This window comes from Cydia pomonella, chromosome 28 (genome assembly GCF_033807575.1).
Source record: "Cydia pomonella isolate Wapato2018A chromosome 28, ilCydPomo1, whole genome shotgun sequence".
In the NCBI taxonomy this organism is placed as follows: domain Eukaryota; kingdom Metazoa; phylum Arthropoda; class Insecta; order Lepidoptera; family Tortricidae; genus Cydia; species Cydia pomonella.
The window spans coordinates 1,915,093-1,930,353 of NC_084730.1; the positions used below are offsets into that span (position 1 = coordinate 1,915,093).

Below are 15,261 nucleotides of genomic sequence, written 5' to 3' on the forward strand. Positions count from 1 at the left end.
ACTATTATTAGATATTATCATAATTTCAATGAATTTGTGACTTGACTACTTTTTTTTTTTTTTTTTTTAATGTATTAATTGAAAATTTTAATGTTATTTTTTGTAATTTTACCGTGATGTAAGGATTAATTTTTCTGTATAGTAATTCGATGTTGACTTGTAAATTGGCTTTATAAAATAAATGACTATGACTATGACTATGACTATAGAATTCATTTGTTTCTCAGAGATGTTCTAAATTTGAATGTAATTAAAATATCGGCTATCGATAACGTAAAGTAAAAATCGGCCAAGTGCGAGTCGGACTCGCACAGTAAGGGTTCCGTACCATTGTCTATAAAAACGCTCACCCATCCAACTACTGACCCCGCCCGACGTTGCTTAACTTCGGTGATTGGATGAGAACCTCGAGATTGGAAAGAAACATTTATTTTATTATGTTTTTACTATTTGTTGTTATAGCGGCAACAGAAATACATAATCTGTAGAAAGTTCAACTGGCTAACTATCACAGTTCATGAGATACAGCCTGGTGACAGACGGACGGACGGACAGCGGAGTCTCAGTAATAGGGTCCCGTTTGACCCTTTGGGTACGAAACCCTAAAAATTACGATTCAAACACAGATGAAGGTTTGTTAATAGGCCATTAGCTGGTCGCTTCTGAACATATTGTAGGGGAGTTATGATATGGAAGTAGAAAATATATTAATTTGGGGATGTCGACTAAGAATGCCGACAACGCACTTGCAACCCCTCTGCCCGCATAGCCTTAGGGTCCGACCGAGAACGCTTTTTTTGTCTCGGCCGAGACCGAGACCGAGACCGAGAATTTACAAAATAGAAAAAAAAATACGAATTTTGTACTAAAAATGTTTTGAATATCGAAATTCGACAATTTATCAGCAAAAAGTTATCATAGGTAATCAATTCGTAGCACTATTAAATAGTATTTTCAGGGTTCCGTAGCCAAAATGGCAAAAATGGAACCCTTATAGTTTTGTCACGTCCTTATGTCTGTCGGTCTGTGCGTATGTCACAGCCATTTTACTCATAAACTATACAATATATTTTATAAACAAATTTGGAACGTAGGTGTAAATGTATTATGTAAGTTGCTTCTTAGTTTAGAATAAAAATTGTAAAATATATTTTCAAATATATACTCCATACAAATGTAACTAAAAGTTAAAAATAATTCATGTGGTTCATCATTAGATAGGTCTTTAAAAATACATAAAGATTGTTAAAATTTTTTTTTTTTATTTAGTCAATATTTTTGGAAATAATTGCTCCAAAAAAAATTGTGTGATCTCCTCTAACTTTTGAACCGGGAGAGCAAAACCACTTCCAAAATATCTAAATAATAAAGCTTCATAAGCAAATAATTTTTCAGGAAAATTATTTAGAATATGGTCGGTTAAGTCATTTAAGAGTCATAAAAAAACTTATCTTATTAAAACGACGAATGACCCAAATGAAATGAACAAGTCATTACTTGCAACCGCGCCTATCCGTATAGTAATTGGCTTAAAATGTGGGTACTAAACCAATCAAAATCACAAAAAAACGTCACACTAATCGGGCGATGCAACCAACGGGTGGCTTAGATCCCGGTGCTCGTGCGCGGAAAATTCAAATTCACCAATGATAACTCATTGCCTAGTCTCGGTCTCGGCAGGAATCTCGGCCGATTTTGGCCGAGAGCCGAGACCGAGATCTCGGCTCGATTTTTGGCCGAGAATGCCGAGACCGAGACCGAGACCGAGATCTCGGTCGGACCTTACATAGCCTACATGTAGGGATTGCAATCCGGTCCGGCGGATCCGGTAATCCGGCCGGATCCGGCACTTTTCAGGAGCTACCGGATCCGGTAAAAATCACCGGATCCGGACCGGATCCGGTATAATAAAAAAACGCCTAAATACAGCACGCGCTGTGCGTTTCAGATGAGGAAAAGGCAACGGATACGAGGTATGAAGTTGAACAGAACAAAAAACGAATGAAAAAGTTTAAATTTAGTAAGATAAAAATATATTTATTATGACGATGACTGGGAACAGAAGAGGATTTCTTCTTCTTTCATGTTGGTGGCACGATATGACGATTACATAAATACTGTAATAAAAGGAAAAATGAAAGGATGGAGATGCCATAGAAGGCATTTGTAATTTATGCATTTGTTAGATGCTTTATGTCGTATCATAATGTTGTGATAGGAGATTAACTGACTACAGTTGGGCTCATCAATATGTGTGAATGAAGAATATCTTGTTTCTCCACAATAAATAGGCAATACAATATTTTAGAATTCGAAAAGTAAGCAATATGTACCCCTAGTGTAAATTTATTCGATAGCGAAACGTGACGTACGCGTTTGCGTTAAGTCTCATTTTGTATGGGATTTAGAAATAGCCTACTTTAGTTTTCTCCGATATATGTATATATATATGATAAAATATAGATTCTTTTCTATTCAAATTTAAGAGAGAATCTTTTGTCTTTACAATTACATCCAATCTAATGGAATTTCCTTCAACTCCTGGTACATGCTACTCTACGTCTAGCCAATTCTTTATTTGATCTATGTAACTTTTCTTAGGGAGTCCCTTTCCGCGATGGTTTTCAATCATACATTCTATTATTTTTCGCATGAGATCGTCGTGTCGTGTGTTGTTCCTTATAATTTGACCAATATACTTTTCAATAAATTAAAAAAAGTACAATTTTTTAAGTCATACAGTCTACTACTTTTTCGGACAAATAAATTAGAGCAAGATAATACTAGAGCGCATTTAATATCATAATTGGTTAAAAGTAAAAAATCTTCAATAAAAGTAATAAATAATAGTAAGCGTAGGAGTTTAAAATAGAGTTCCGGTTACTCTGGTTATAATATTAGCGGAAAATCGTTGAGCATTAGACTTTTTGTTTGCCGCGATATCTATTTTCGAGTAGCAGTACTGAGAGTTCCGCTACTCGATGCTAGATGTCGATTACGAAAATAATAAGCGTTTTGGTACCAAAACTGATGTATGGAGTGAGCACTCTATGTACTTCTTATTTCTCTATGCTAGAATGGATGTCAACGTTAGTTTGTGAGGAAAGAGAAGAGTCGTGGAATGTATGGGCCCCAATACATTCCACGACTCTTCTCTTTCCGAACAGACTCTACAAAGAATCCAATCAAAGAACAGTTACGAAAACTTGTCCTTTCAAGGAGCTCCAATTCCCACCCCACATCCCATGAATCCCATCATGCTTTGGAAACTAATGAAATTTATAGTTGTAAACGAAAATTTGAGCACTTTAGAATGGTTAAATATAATAAATTACCGATTTAAAATTTTGTTTTTAAAATGATATTGACATTGTGACACTTTTTAATACCAAGTTCTATTTTATTATTATGAAGTTATTTATTAACTTCAAATTATAGATTTAGGAATACGTATTACGCAAAAAACTAGAAAAATATGTCATTTAATTAACTTTTATATCCCTATACCAAACCGGATCCGGTCCGGCCGGGTCCGGCCGGATTACGGCCAAAATCCGGCCGGATCCGGCCGGATTGAAAATCAATCCGGTTTGCAATCCCTACCTACATGCCAATCGTTAACGCTCCGTAGCGTAGCGTAGTCATCTCTCTCTATCACTTCCATATTAGTACGACAGTAACAGTTGCATTTCGTCCGCTACGATCGTTACGATTGGCATGTTGGCTGGCTGGTGTTGCGGGTGTCCATGGGCGACAGTATTGCTGCCCATCGGGTCTACTCGTTTGCCTCCTAATATCGTAAGAGAAAATTAATAAATATTTTGGATAAAAATTAAAATGCGACAGAGTGTAGCATTTTTCTACAAGCTTTGTGAAAATGTTAAAATAATATAGGTACATACTTTACTAATAGGCCAGGCAATGAATGCTCAAAAGAAGTTATACTCGTAGGGGGAAATGCTTGGAACACAATTTTTGACTTCGTAATTTTGTTTGGACTAGTTAAGAGGTTAACATATATCCGCTCTTGAAAGTTTATTTAGGGCCTCCCCCTCCCCATGGCTCATGTGCTACGGCCGGGGACTTTCACTTTTAGATGTTCACCTCCTAACTAATCCAAACAAGGTTACGTAGACAAGAATTGTTTTCCAAGCATGTCCCTCGATACCTTATTATTAGGCACTTGGCCTATAAATACATTTCATAAATACTTAAATAAATTCGTACTAAGTGTCAAAATATTCACGCAGCAACGACAACCAACGCACGACGACGACGTGGGGACTATATTAGAGTCAGACCAAGCCAACTCCGCAGCTGCAAGCGTCGACGATTATAACGTTAAAATAACACTTGCACAGTCTGTGCTATCAAAATCGCCGCCAAATTAGCTTGGTCTTGTCTTCTCAATTAAAAAAAAACTCCTAATAAAAACCTTGTCAGTAATACGCAAGAAAGAAAACGTTCGAGAACATCATATGATTGTTTTTTTGTTGCTAATGTCGACTCCATTGCTCGCTAACGTCTTGCCGTGCGATAGGAACTCCGATGTCTAGTAATGGGTCTATTGCCTGAATAAAGAAATATTCAATTCAATTAAACTACTACTACTAAAATATAAAGAAATAATAAATCATTGACCTACCTCAACGTGGTTCGTCTGCACATCAACGATCAAAATATTAATTCCCCACTTATTTATAGACATTGACATTCAAAAACCTGTACTACTTATATGATATAAATATTGATTAAGTAGTGTCGATCTACGATATCAAATCCTTGGCTTGAAATAGTGTTCGGTATGACTTTGATTAGTACAAACTGACCAGCGTTACTGGTCATACATTATTTTATTTTGCTAGTAAGAATAAAACACTTAAGTAATATCAGAATTATTTAGATTCTTAAAGTGACAGTTAAAAGTGTGTTTGAAGACAGTGAAATCAAGTGAAATTTAAAAAAAATTTGGGGCAATTCTAAAGTTCGCTGCATAAAAAAAAATAAAGTAACTTCGTTAAAGACCCCTGTTTAATTTTAGTAACCATAATTGTTAAACCCTCGTTACAATTTCAACATTTTCCTAATAAAAATAACAACATAATTAAAACAGTGTGACTGTGTATTAATCTAATAAGTGATTAATTGACTCGGAAACAGTGCCAAGACGCCATCGCCATGTTAAATTCAGTGTGTACCCCGCTAGCGCACCAGACGGCCGTGTTTCGAACGGCCTCGCAAATTTCAAATTTAGAATTCTGGCTCGGAGTCGTCCTAATACTGGCGGCTTGTGAAATGGACTTGATATATTTTCACTTATGGAACAGTTTCAATATGTTTTTTTAGTGTGACTATGCGCGTAAATTTACATATTTTCCTGTATATTGAATAAATATTAGAGTTGTGTACGAAGTTGTTTTGTTATCACATGTTTAAGAGTTTTAAAAGTTTTGACAGAATCAAATCGTTTTAATTGTGAGATTGGTAGTGATGGTGTAAAGGATTAATAGTACAACTTTACCGCGTAAGTGTTTTCCTTATTATCAAGCATTATATTAATTTAAATTATCACTAAATATGTTACTTTTTTGCGAAAATGTAGAAAATTAAAAAACAAGTTTCACCTATTTTAAGTCGATATATCTATTAACAAATAGGTAGGTAGATAATTTGCGTTTTTTTTTAAATTTCGCGCGAAAACTCAACGCATGTTGGCGTAGAACGAAACGCGCCAACGCCAAGATTTGTATTATTTTAGGTGCACAGTTTAACTGCCAAAACAACGTTTTCAAACATAATTTGTATTGACAGTGTGGTCATATTGTTTTCAAATGAAGGTCAAAGTTATTTTCTTTTATTGCGTAAATCATGAGCGTCGTTACCAAATACAAATCTGACGCATGAACGTACTTATGAAATAAATAGATAAATATTATAGGACAATTTTATACAGATCTACCTAGTCCTAGTAGTAGTAAAATACAGTATATATAATATTTATAACTACTTATATACATGGAAAACATCCATAGCTCAGGAACAAATATTTGTGATAAACATAGAAATGAACACCCTTACCAGAATTCGAACCCGGGACATTCTGCTTCGTAGGCAAAGTCATTACTGACTAGGCTGCAAGCCGTTATAATTACTCACTCACTCACTTATAAATGTTTTGTTGTTTATGTTTTGTTTTATTATTTGTTAAATTATTCAGGTAGTTTCTTCTCCATCATATCGTACTTAGGGAACAAAACGACACTATCAAACTGCGTGTTGTTTTTGACGCACCAGCAAAAACAACGTCAGGAAATTCTTTAAATGACATTCAGTGTGTCGTACGTGTAGTAGGGTCATTGCGCTGGTTCTCGTCCAATTATAGGAGTCGCCAACTAAAAATGTGACCGTGACCATCAAAACGTACCAATTTGTCTCTTGCCATAAGGACGCCTTAACAGGTTATTCGCATAAGGGTAAAAATTATATTTTTGTCTTGTTTTTCATCCCTAAAAATGTGACGGGGTGGAGCTTTTTGTATGAGATGAAATTTAGTTTAAAAATTTTCCCATGTTAAATATAGTCTATAGCTAAAAATACATGCAGTAGCACTCAACTTTTTTTGTTTATTTGATAAACGACTAAAACAAAAGCGTGACAGAGTTATCAAAAACAAGACAACGAAACGAATTTTGACCGAAATCAAGCAAATCTCGTCTTTATGGCAGGTAACAAATTGCGACGTTTTGCCGGCCGCGGTCACAAATAATGAATGTTTACGAAAATCAACCAAACAAACGCTACATAATATCTATATCCCGAATTTTAACCTTGTGTCCCGAATATTAAACATAGTTTCCCGTAAAATAGAAATTTTGAATGTGGTAAAATTATCAAGAATTTTAGTGTGTGTGGTGCATTTTGATCACTTGTAGTCGTAATAACGTAAAAATTGATTTTAGACAGTTATGAATTATCCATTTTATATCTTCTAGCATCGCACGGTCCTAATTCTAGTACGTACTAGTATGTACAAATAACTTCCAAAATAATTATTAAATGGGCCAACATGGCTTATTTGTATTTTGTAATATCATTGATTCCAATTTGACTGCCAATTTGTATGGAGGGCGCAAAGTTACATACAGTGTGAAAAAATGAATAGGCCCTGGTGGAAAAGTGCATTAAAAATTTAAGTTAGCTCATTTTTCTTACAGGAACATTTTTTTTTTCAGAAACAACCCTTAATTTAAAAAAATAAAAATTCGCTTCTCTCGCCCCGGAATCGAACCGACAACAAATTCCAAAACATAAAAATTAGCTATTTTATTAGTTAATGTTAAAATTTCTCCACGAAACATTAGGTCTTACAGTCGCCTGTCGTACAAAATATCCATAAAATCGAAAATTTCGTACACAAGAATATTTTTAGACAAACTGCGTCGGAATATTGGGAACGCGAAAACAATACAAAAAGTAACAACGGTCCATATTCCGGTCAATATAAGTCTAGTGAAAATAACCGTTAATCATTCAAAATTATTATTGCAGCTATATTTCTTTTTAAAAATAAAATAATGTTTCCTTAAAGTAAAATGAGCTAACTTAAGGTTTTAAAGTACTTTCCCTAAAGGGCCCATTAATTTATTCCACCATGTATATTTAAATGAGAGCATAGGTACTTTTGCTGCAGTCTATACATTAATTGACAGATAAATAACAATACAATATTATATCATTTATACGGCTTGTTAAACGTAAACAAACAAATCATAATTGTCTATGTTATTCAATACAGCCATTGAAAATCAAATAATTACCAAGTGGCGTCATCTTTGTTACGTCAAATTTGTTTTGTTGTTGTTGTGTTTAAAAAATAACAGGTTCCGTGACCGTGACAGACAAGTTTTTCCTGTTGAACTTCAAAATGGCGTCGTCTCGAAAATATATTTATTGGTTATTATAATGTAGATAATACTGATAGCTTATTAGTTATGCAGTAAACTCACGTAAAAGTGTCTAGCTAATGAAGAATCTCGTTTTGGCCCTGTGGTTGACTAGTAGAGAATGCCTTTAGGCATTAAGAACGCCATTTGTACTTATTATTTTATGGGCAGTAAAGATTAAATAATTCAATAAATTAGTTTTGAAACGCGTTTAACCATTATTTATTCAACACCCGGTTAATCCGGCAATCCATCGTGGCTGTTTGTAAAGTCCTGCTATCACTTTACTAGAAGTACACTTTACTAAAAGCACACTTTACTGAAAGTACACTTTACTACGAGCACACTTTACTGAAAGTACACTTTACTACGAGCACACTTTACTACGAGCACACTTTTGACATTGGCGAAATCATCATACATTTGATGGAAGATATGTCTTATAAATAGAAGATTTTCAAACAACTGCGACAACGCACAGCTTAACTAAACGGTTACAGATTAACTGAAGGTAACATAATTATTCCCTGAGTTATTTTTCCAATTTTGAATTTGGAACCTTTTATTCCATCATACTTCAAAATATAAAATGATTTTGGGCTTAGGTCAAAAATGAAACCAAGCTAAATCTGTTTAGGCTTTGTAGTGACGGAGTGGGTAAGTGACACTCCACACTATGTCACTTCAAAACCTGTGCAAAGTTAGATTATAGGCGGACTCGACGAGTTTTTTATATTTTAAACACGTATATGTAGGTGATTTTCGAAGGTTGTAGGTTGGAAAGCAAATTTCTGAACTGGACAGAAGAATAAAACATGGAGCTAATTTGGGAGCCTAAAAGAGGTCCTAAAAAGCAATCTTCCAATAAATCTGAAGAAAAAAGTTTTAGACACTAAATTATTGCCATGCTTGACATACCATGTCAGACTTGAACTTACGCTAAAGACATAAGACACAAAATTCAAACTTGCCAAAAAGTGTAAGAAAGAAGACTTCACAAACTCTACACCTTAGTCAAAATATGCGGCTTGGCCGTTTCGTTGCTACAAGAACTATTGCACCTATAACAGAAAAATAATGAACAATGAATACATTTTTCACCTTACGCCCATGTGACGGTAGCAATCTAGCAATATGTAAAGGTAAGATATAGTATCCGAGAGTATAATGTAAGTACTTATGTAGAAATGTGACCTACAATCGATATCGATGGCCTTATAAAGTAATACATACCTTTGTTTATTCATGTTATTATCATAACAAGCTAAATATTCCACGGATTTGACCTAGCTCAGAGGTCAAAAGTTATGTACACGGAGAATAATACCTTATATTTTGTCCCTATAAAATAAATTTGCAGTATGAATTTGGAACCTTATATTCCATTATATTTCAAAATACGAATATTTTGTTTTTAAAAAGGTCTTTTTTCCTCACCTGTGGTGCCCAAATTTGGTCATTAACTGAGGCGCAAATATCATGGCTCAAGGTTTGCCAAAGGGCAATGGAGCGGAGTATCCTGGGTATCCGAAGATCTGACAGGGTGAGGAACAGAGCTTCACTCCAAAACCCGTGTCGTCGATGTTGGGATGAAGACCGCCAGGCTAAAGTTGGACTGGGCTGGACATGTCTGCCGGATGAATGATGACAGATGGGCCAAAACAGACCGAGGAAGAGATGGCGGGACGACTTGGATGCGTTTCAGCGGGATTGGCGGGATCTTGCTCAGCACAGGGAGGATTGGAAAGCGAGACTTGAGGCCTTTACCCAGCAGTGGGACACACACAACTAGGCTACAAAAAAAAGTCTTTTAGGCGACCAAGAATCAAACCTAGCTCAGGTTTTGTAGGCTTCGTTATAATTGTAGATGAGAATGTGTTTGTGTCGAGTGTTCCACGGTGACGATGTACCTAACTACTCAACCGGTTTTGATAAACAACTTGTCAAGTAATTCCATTTTATGGCGTGGCTAAAGCAAATGTAACTTTTTAACATCGAACGATTGAAAAATATGGTTATCTTGACACGAGCGAGACCATGTGAGTAAACTTATTTACCTAAAAGTCAAGATATTTTTATATTAAGAGTTCTCCAAGCTCGGTTCTCCATACAAACGTAGTTACGCTCTCATTTTGAAACGACTAGCTAGATTGCTCTGAAACTTTGTACATTACAATAGGATAAGGTATATCTAGTCCTGTAATTAGTTTATATAGCTTCAGATACCATAGTTAAAAAAATACAGCGAATTTAAGTTTTTCGCTCAAAACTTGTTTTTAACTAATTACAGTAGGGTTAAGATGGTCGGCTCTTTATCATTTGTCAACATTCCTGTCACGTACTTCTTAGAACGTAGAAGTAGAATGTAACCGCGAAAGTGACGGGCTTAGTGACAAGCGATAAAAATGGGACCATGATGCCAACGCAGGACTAGATATACCTCATGTCAACGTAGTTTTAAAATGAGAACGAAGCTCAGTTTGTATGGGAGGGTGAAATTCGGCCGTTCTTGCTCGGGACCCTTTATTAATTGGCTACTTGACAGGTTTTTGTAAATAATGTCAATGGATCTTGATTTTCCTGAGGATCAAATGTCTATATAGGACTCATGGCATTTAAGCAACGCAAAGGACAGAAATTAGAGTTAAAGTCTGACGCTCGCACTCGACGATTGAAACGCCTGTAACAAAATGATAACATGATGTGACGTCACATTATATAAGTCTGTGCTAAATGTATGGAAGATCAAGGAAATTGCCATTTTGACCCTGAAATATTGCGTTTATGTGTATAGTTGTCATACAATGTATTTTTCAATAAAATTTATGGAATCGAATGGTACCATTTTTTTTTTCTATTTTTCAAGGAAAAAAAAATTTTTTTTGAGACTTTGGAGCCTTATATTTTTTTTATAATCTCAGTATATTTTTTTAAATTACACTTTTTTATAATGGATGGCTCCTTTTCTATCCATTTAACTAAATTTTGTTATAATATTCAACATGTGTCAAGTACCCAATTGTAAATATAATTTACACCTCGACTGAACTTCCAATACAATCAGCACCTTACAGAGACTTCGGTTGACCAGGGACCCATTTCTCGAACGGTATTAGACTAATATTATTAGACTACGAATTGTTAAGCAAATAACCCATAAGGGGTTACCATGGCAACACACTAATAATATTAGAATTATACCGTTCGAGAAATGGGCCCCAGAGGGCTGGCCAATATTTCGCTCGGCGGCATTGCTATCTTGATGGGCAATGCGTCCAGCCTTCTGAGCACCCTAGCAAACGACCATGACTTAGGGGCTGTTTCACAATGTCTAAGTATTGGATATCTACCATAAGTTGTTATCTACCAGAGCTTATTTGAAGATTGTGAAATGCCAACGATGCTTTTATTCGTCAGATAAGTGGCAAGTAGCTTATTCAGGACTTTACTTGGACATTGTAAAACAGGCCCTTAGGGGAAAAAATATAGAATTTATTAATTTAAGTGTTAATTTTATATAGTTTTAGTTTTTAGTTAATAATTGTATATTAGGTTTATTGCAATAAAACTTTCTAATAAACTTCTAAAGCTAAACTTATTAGATGTTTAAAATTAATTTTACAAAAAAATATTGCAATGAACCTAATCTACAATACATATATACGGTACATTATTAAAAGTAAACTAACTTATCTATTAAATAAATCTAAATTAAAACTAATACTAAATAAAATTAAAATAAGTCTAAAAAATTTAGCCCCTTTGGCATGGTTCTCATGGCCGTTTCTTATGTTTTTACCGATTTGTATTTCGTTGCATCAAATAAAATAAAACGTTTCTACTACAACGTACGTAAGCGAGAAAAAAATACAATGAATGAATATTTTTGTCAAATGATCATGACATTACTAAAGACGTTCACCTGATTCGTGGTTTTGGCAGCTCGCCGACGCTCTAGAATTGTGTTGACTAACATTTGGACGCACGTATTATGTAAATACTAGTTTCGAACGAAGTGAGTTGGCTTGAGAAAATTCGACCCATGCCGTGACCCGGGTGGCCGAGCGGAGCGGAGGCATCTGCCGCGAATATAGGTGACGCTGGTTCGATTTCAGCCGTGGGGACTGGAGGCCTTGATGACTTTTTCTTTCGTATATGTTTCGTTCATTTATTTCAGTTTATAATAAATATTGTAGCCATTCTTACACAAATTAACTAAGTCCATAATTTCCCGTCCCGTACCTCCGTACCCAAAGGGTAAAACTGGACCCTTTTACTAAGACTCCGCTGTTCGTCCGTCCGTCCGTCCGCCCGTCCGTCTGTCACCAGGCTGCATCTCATGTACCGTGATAACTAGACGGTTGAAATTTTCACAGATGATGTATTTCTGTTGCCGCCACAACAACAAATATTAAAAAGTACGGAACCCTCGGTGGGCGAGTCTTGTCCGATTTTTCTTCTTGAAATAACACAAATTATAATGTTTTCACAAAATAATAGTATAATATAATGTGTGCGTCACATTTTGTAACTCAAATTTGAGCCACTTCCCGGTGTCTGATTCAGTTGGAAACTGGAGTATTTCCTTTTTTTATTAGACTATAAAGTGTCCCACTGCTGGGCAAAGGCTACCCCCCTAGACTTCCAATCTTCCCTATTAACTCCAGCATCCGTCCAGTTGCTGACAAATGAATACGTTCAGGTCGTCCCGCCATCTGTTAGGCCGACCATGCCGGCGTTTACGCTGTGGCACCCACCTTTCCTTATAACAATGCAATAATATGCTAACATGGAGCTGGGCCCTATTTCTCGAACTGTATAAGACTAATATTATTAGTCCACGAACTGGGCCCCATTTCTCGAACCGTATTATTGTAATATTATTAGTGTGTTGTCATGGCAACCCATACGATTTGACAGTTCGTGGACTAATAATATTAGTCTAATATCGTTTGAGAAATGGGCCCCTGTCAAATCGTATGGGTTACCATAGCAACACACTAATAATATTAGACTAATACCGTTCGAGAAATGGGTCCCTGATCTAATAAATTGATAATGCATTCTGAAGGTAGCCAAAGAAACTCAACGATGAATAAACACAAACACACAACACACAAAACATTTTGGTACAAATAGTATTATAATAACATGTAAGCACTAACTGCCAACAGGACTAATTATATACTTAGTTAAGGCTAAACTTAAGATAATTTCCAAATATAGAGATTGTAATTTGTAACTGAGTTCAGCCTGTACCTCAACAAAAACAAACACTTCTAGTTTAGGCTCATTATAAAAATCATTGCAACTTCTTTTTAGATTGTTATTACAGTGAGCAAGAAAAGTGTGTCACAATTTTTTTTAGTTTCTTCTTATTCTTTCTGCTACTATTGATCCTAATTGTATAACAATATAAATTACGTGTCAGTTCTACAGCGTGTATTTTTGATACAATCGCTACTGTATCAAATGTATCACTACTTTGTTTTAACTCAAAACGTCGCATTTAATGACGCGACGTCACAACCGTCACAAGTGACCATGATGTACGAAATACATTGCCGCTCGAAAAATTAACAAAATTTAAATATGCTCTGGTAGTTAAGACTAAATTTAAAAAAGTTTCGGAATTGTTTTATAGCGCTAAAATCTAGTTTAAGTTTACAGTGATATCTAACATATACACTATATTATACTTATAGATTTATATTTTACATCACTTTTCAAGTGGCCTTTGGTTTACCATTGTCCGATTTTGATCGCTTGCCAAAGAGATTCTGAGAGTTACCGAAAATAACCGAAAATTTCTTCCTTGTTCTCAAAACTATTGCAAACCTTGAGACAGAAAATACTCTTATTTTTTAGGGTTCCGTACCCAAAGGGTAAAACGAGACCCTATTACTAAGACTCCGCTGTCCGTCCGTCTGTCTGTCCGTCTGTCAGCAGGCTGTATCTCATAAACCGTGATACCGACGACCTGACTGGCCTAGTGGGTAGTGACCCTACCTATGAAGCCGATGGTCCCGGGTTCAAATCCTGGTAAGGGCATTTATTCGTGTGATGAGCACGGATATTTGTTCCTGAGTCATGGATGTTTTCTATGTATTTAAGTATTTATAAATATGTATATATTATATATATCGTTGTCTAAGTACCCGCAACACAAGCCTGATTGAGCTTACCGTGGGACTTAGTCAATTTGTGTAATAATATCCTATAATATTTATTTATTATTTATTTATTATAGTTAGACAGTTGAAATTTTCACAGATGATGTATTTTGTTGCCGCTATAACAACAAATACTAAAAATCGGAATAAAATAAATATTCAAAGAGTGTTTTTTGCTGTTTTTATTTCGTGCGCGAGTCCAACTCGAACTTGGCCGGTTTTTTTTTTTACCGTTTCCTAGAAAAAGACCCGGAAGAACATTTACAGTGGATATTTTGAGATATTTTAGTAAGTTTTTGGTAAAATTCCGAAAATATTATTCATTGATAATATGAAAGTTTGAATGTTTTGATTTGTTAGAATTCTGTTGAAAGAAAAGTGTTTTTACAAAGAAATATGATTAACTATATTATTCTGAACTTTGAAGTTTGAACCACCTCTAGCAAATCATAACTTATGATTTTTTGTCGAGCCAAACCCCACGTGGGACACGCGAAATGGCGGTAGATTTCGCCGTTTAGGGTTTGAAATTCGATTTTATCACAAACAATACATACTTAAGGAACATAAATATATTTTTGTTATAATATATACACCGTGGGCTGATAAAACCCGACAAATTTTAAAGGTGTATTCTTGACCGCATTTAGAGACTAAAATGTGATACAAAGAAGAAGATAACGAGTCGTATGAAGAAAAAGCAAAAAAAAAAATTTTTTTGTCTGATAAAAAAATTTTTTTGCCGAATTTTCCCAAAACTTATATAAAAATTTTTGCTCCTCATGACCTCAGGAATGCGTGGTTAAAATCTGTCGGGTTTTACCAGCCCACGGTGTATAATGAAAATATACCCATAGCAATACTGTTCGTTCAATGTATTTGGAATTATAGCCTTGCGACAGCAAAAATGCTCATTCGAAAATTGACCCTTTTGTGTCAGTTGTGACGTCACGTCACTAACCGCAAACCGCAACGTCTTGAGTTACAATAATTTTTTTGACCAAAATTTCATAGTGGACTTTACTTTTCTTTCAGCAACCAACTAATACTTGTCGAGACAATTCTAACAAACCCAAACACAATTAGCTTGCGTTGTTTTATTTATCACATAATCTCCATGGCCAACTCCTGTCTCCATCATCAGA

The 15,261-nt window shown here is 35.3% G+C and overlaps 1 protein-coding gene across 5 annotated transcripts in view; it reads left to right on the forward strand.

The window, feature by feature from the left end:
- The window catches only part of LOC133533095 (TBC1 domain family member 1-like), a 72,176-nt gene that overhangs the window by 12,290 nt on the left and 44,625 nt on the right, over window positions 1-15,261 (forward strand). For 2 of the 5 annotated variants that reach the window (XM_061872044.1, XM_061872045.1), the window contains exon 1: window positions 4,988-5,524. The exons of 2 other annotated variants lie outside the window; for them this stretch is intronic. The gene's annotated coding sequence lies outside the window, so the exon portion shown is untranslated. Of the gene's footprint in view, window positions 1-4,987; window positions 5,525-15,261 lie in introns of those variants that run through there. One more of the 5 variants, XM_061872046.1, reaches the window with a different exon arrangement.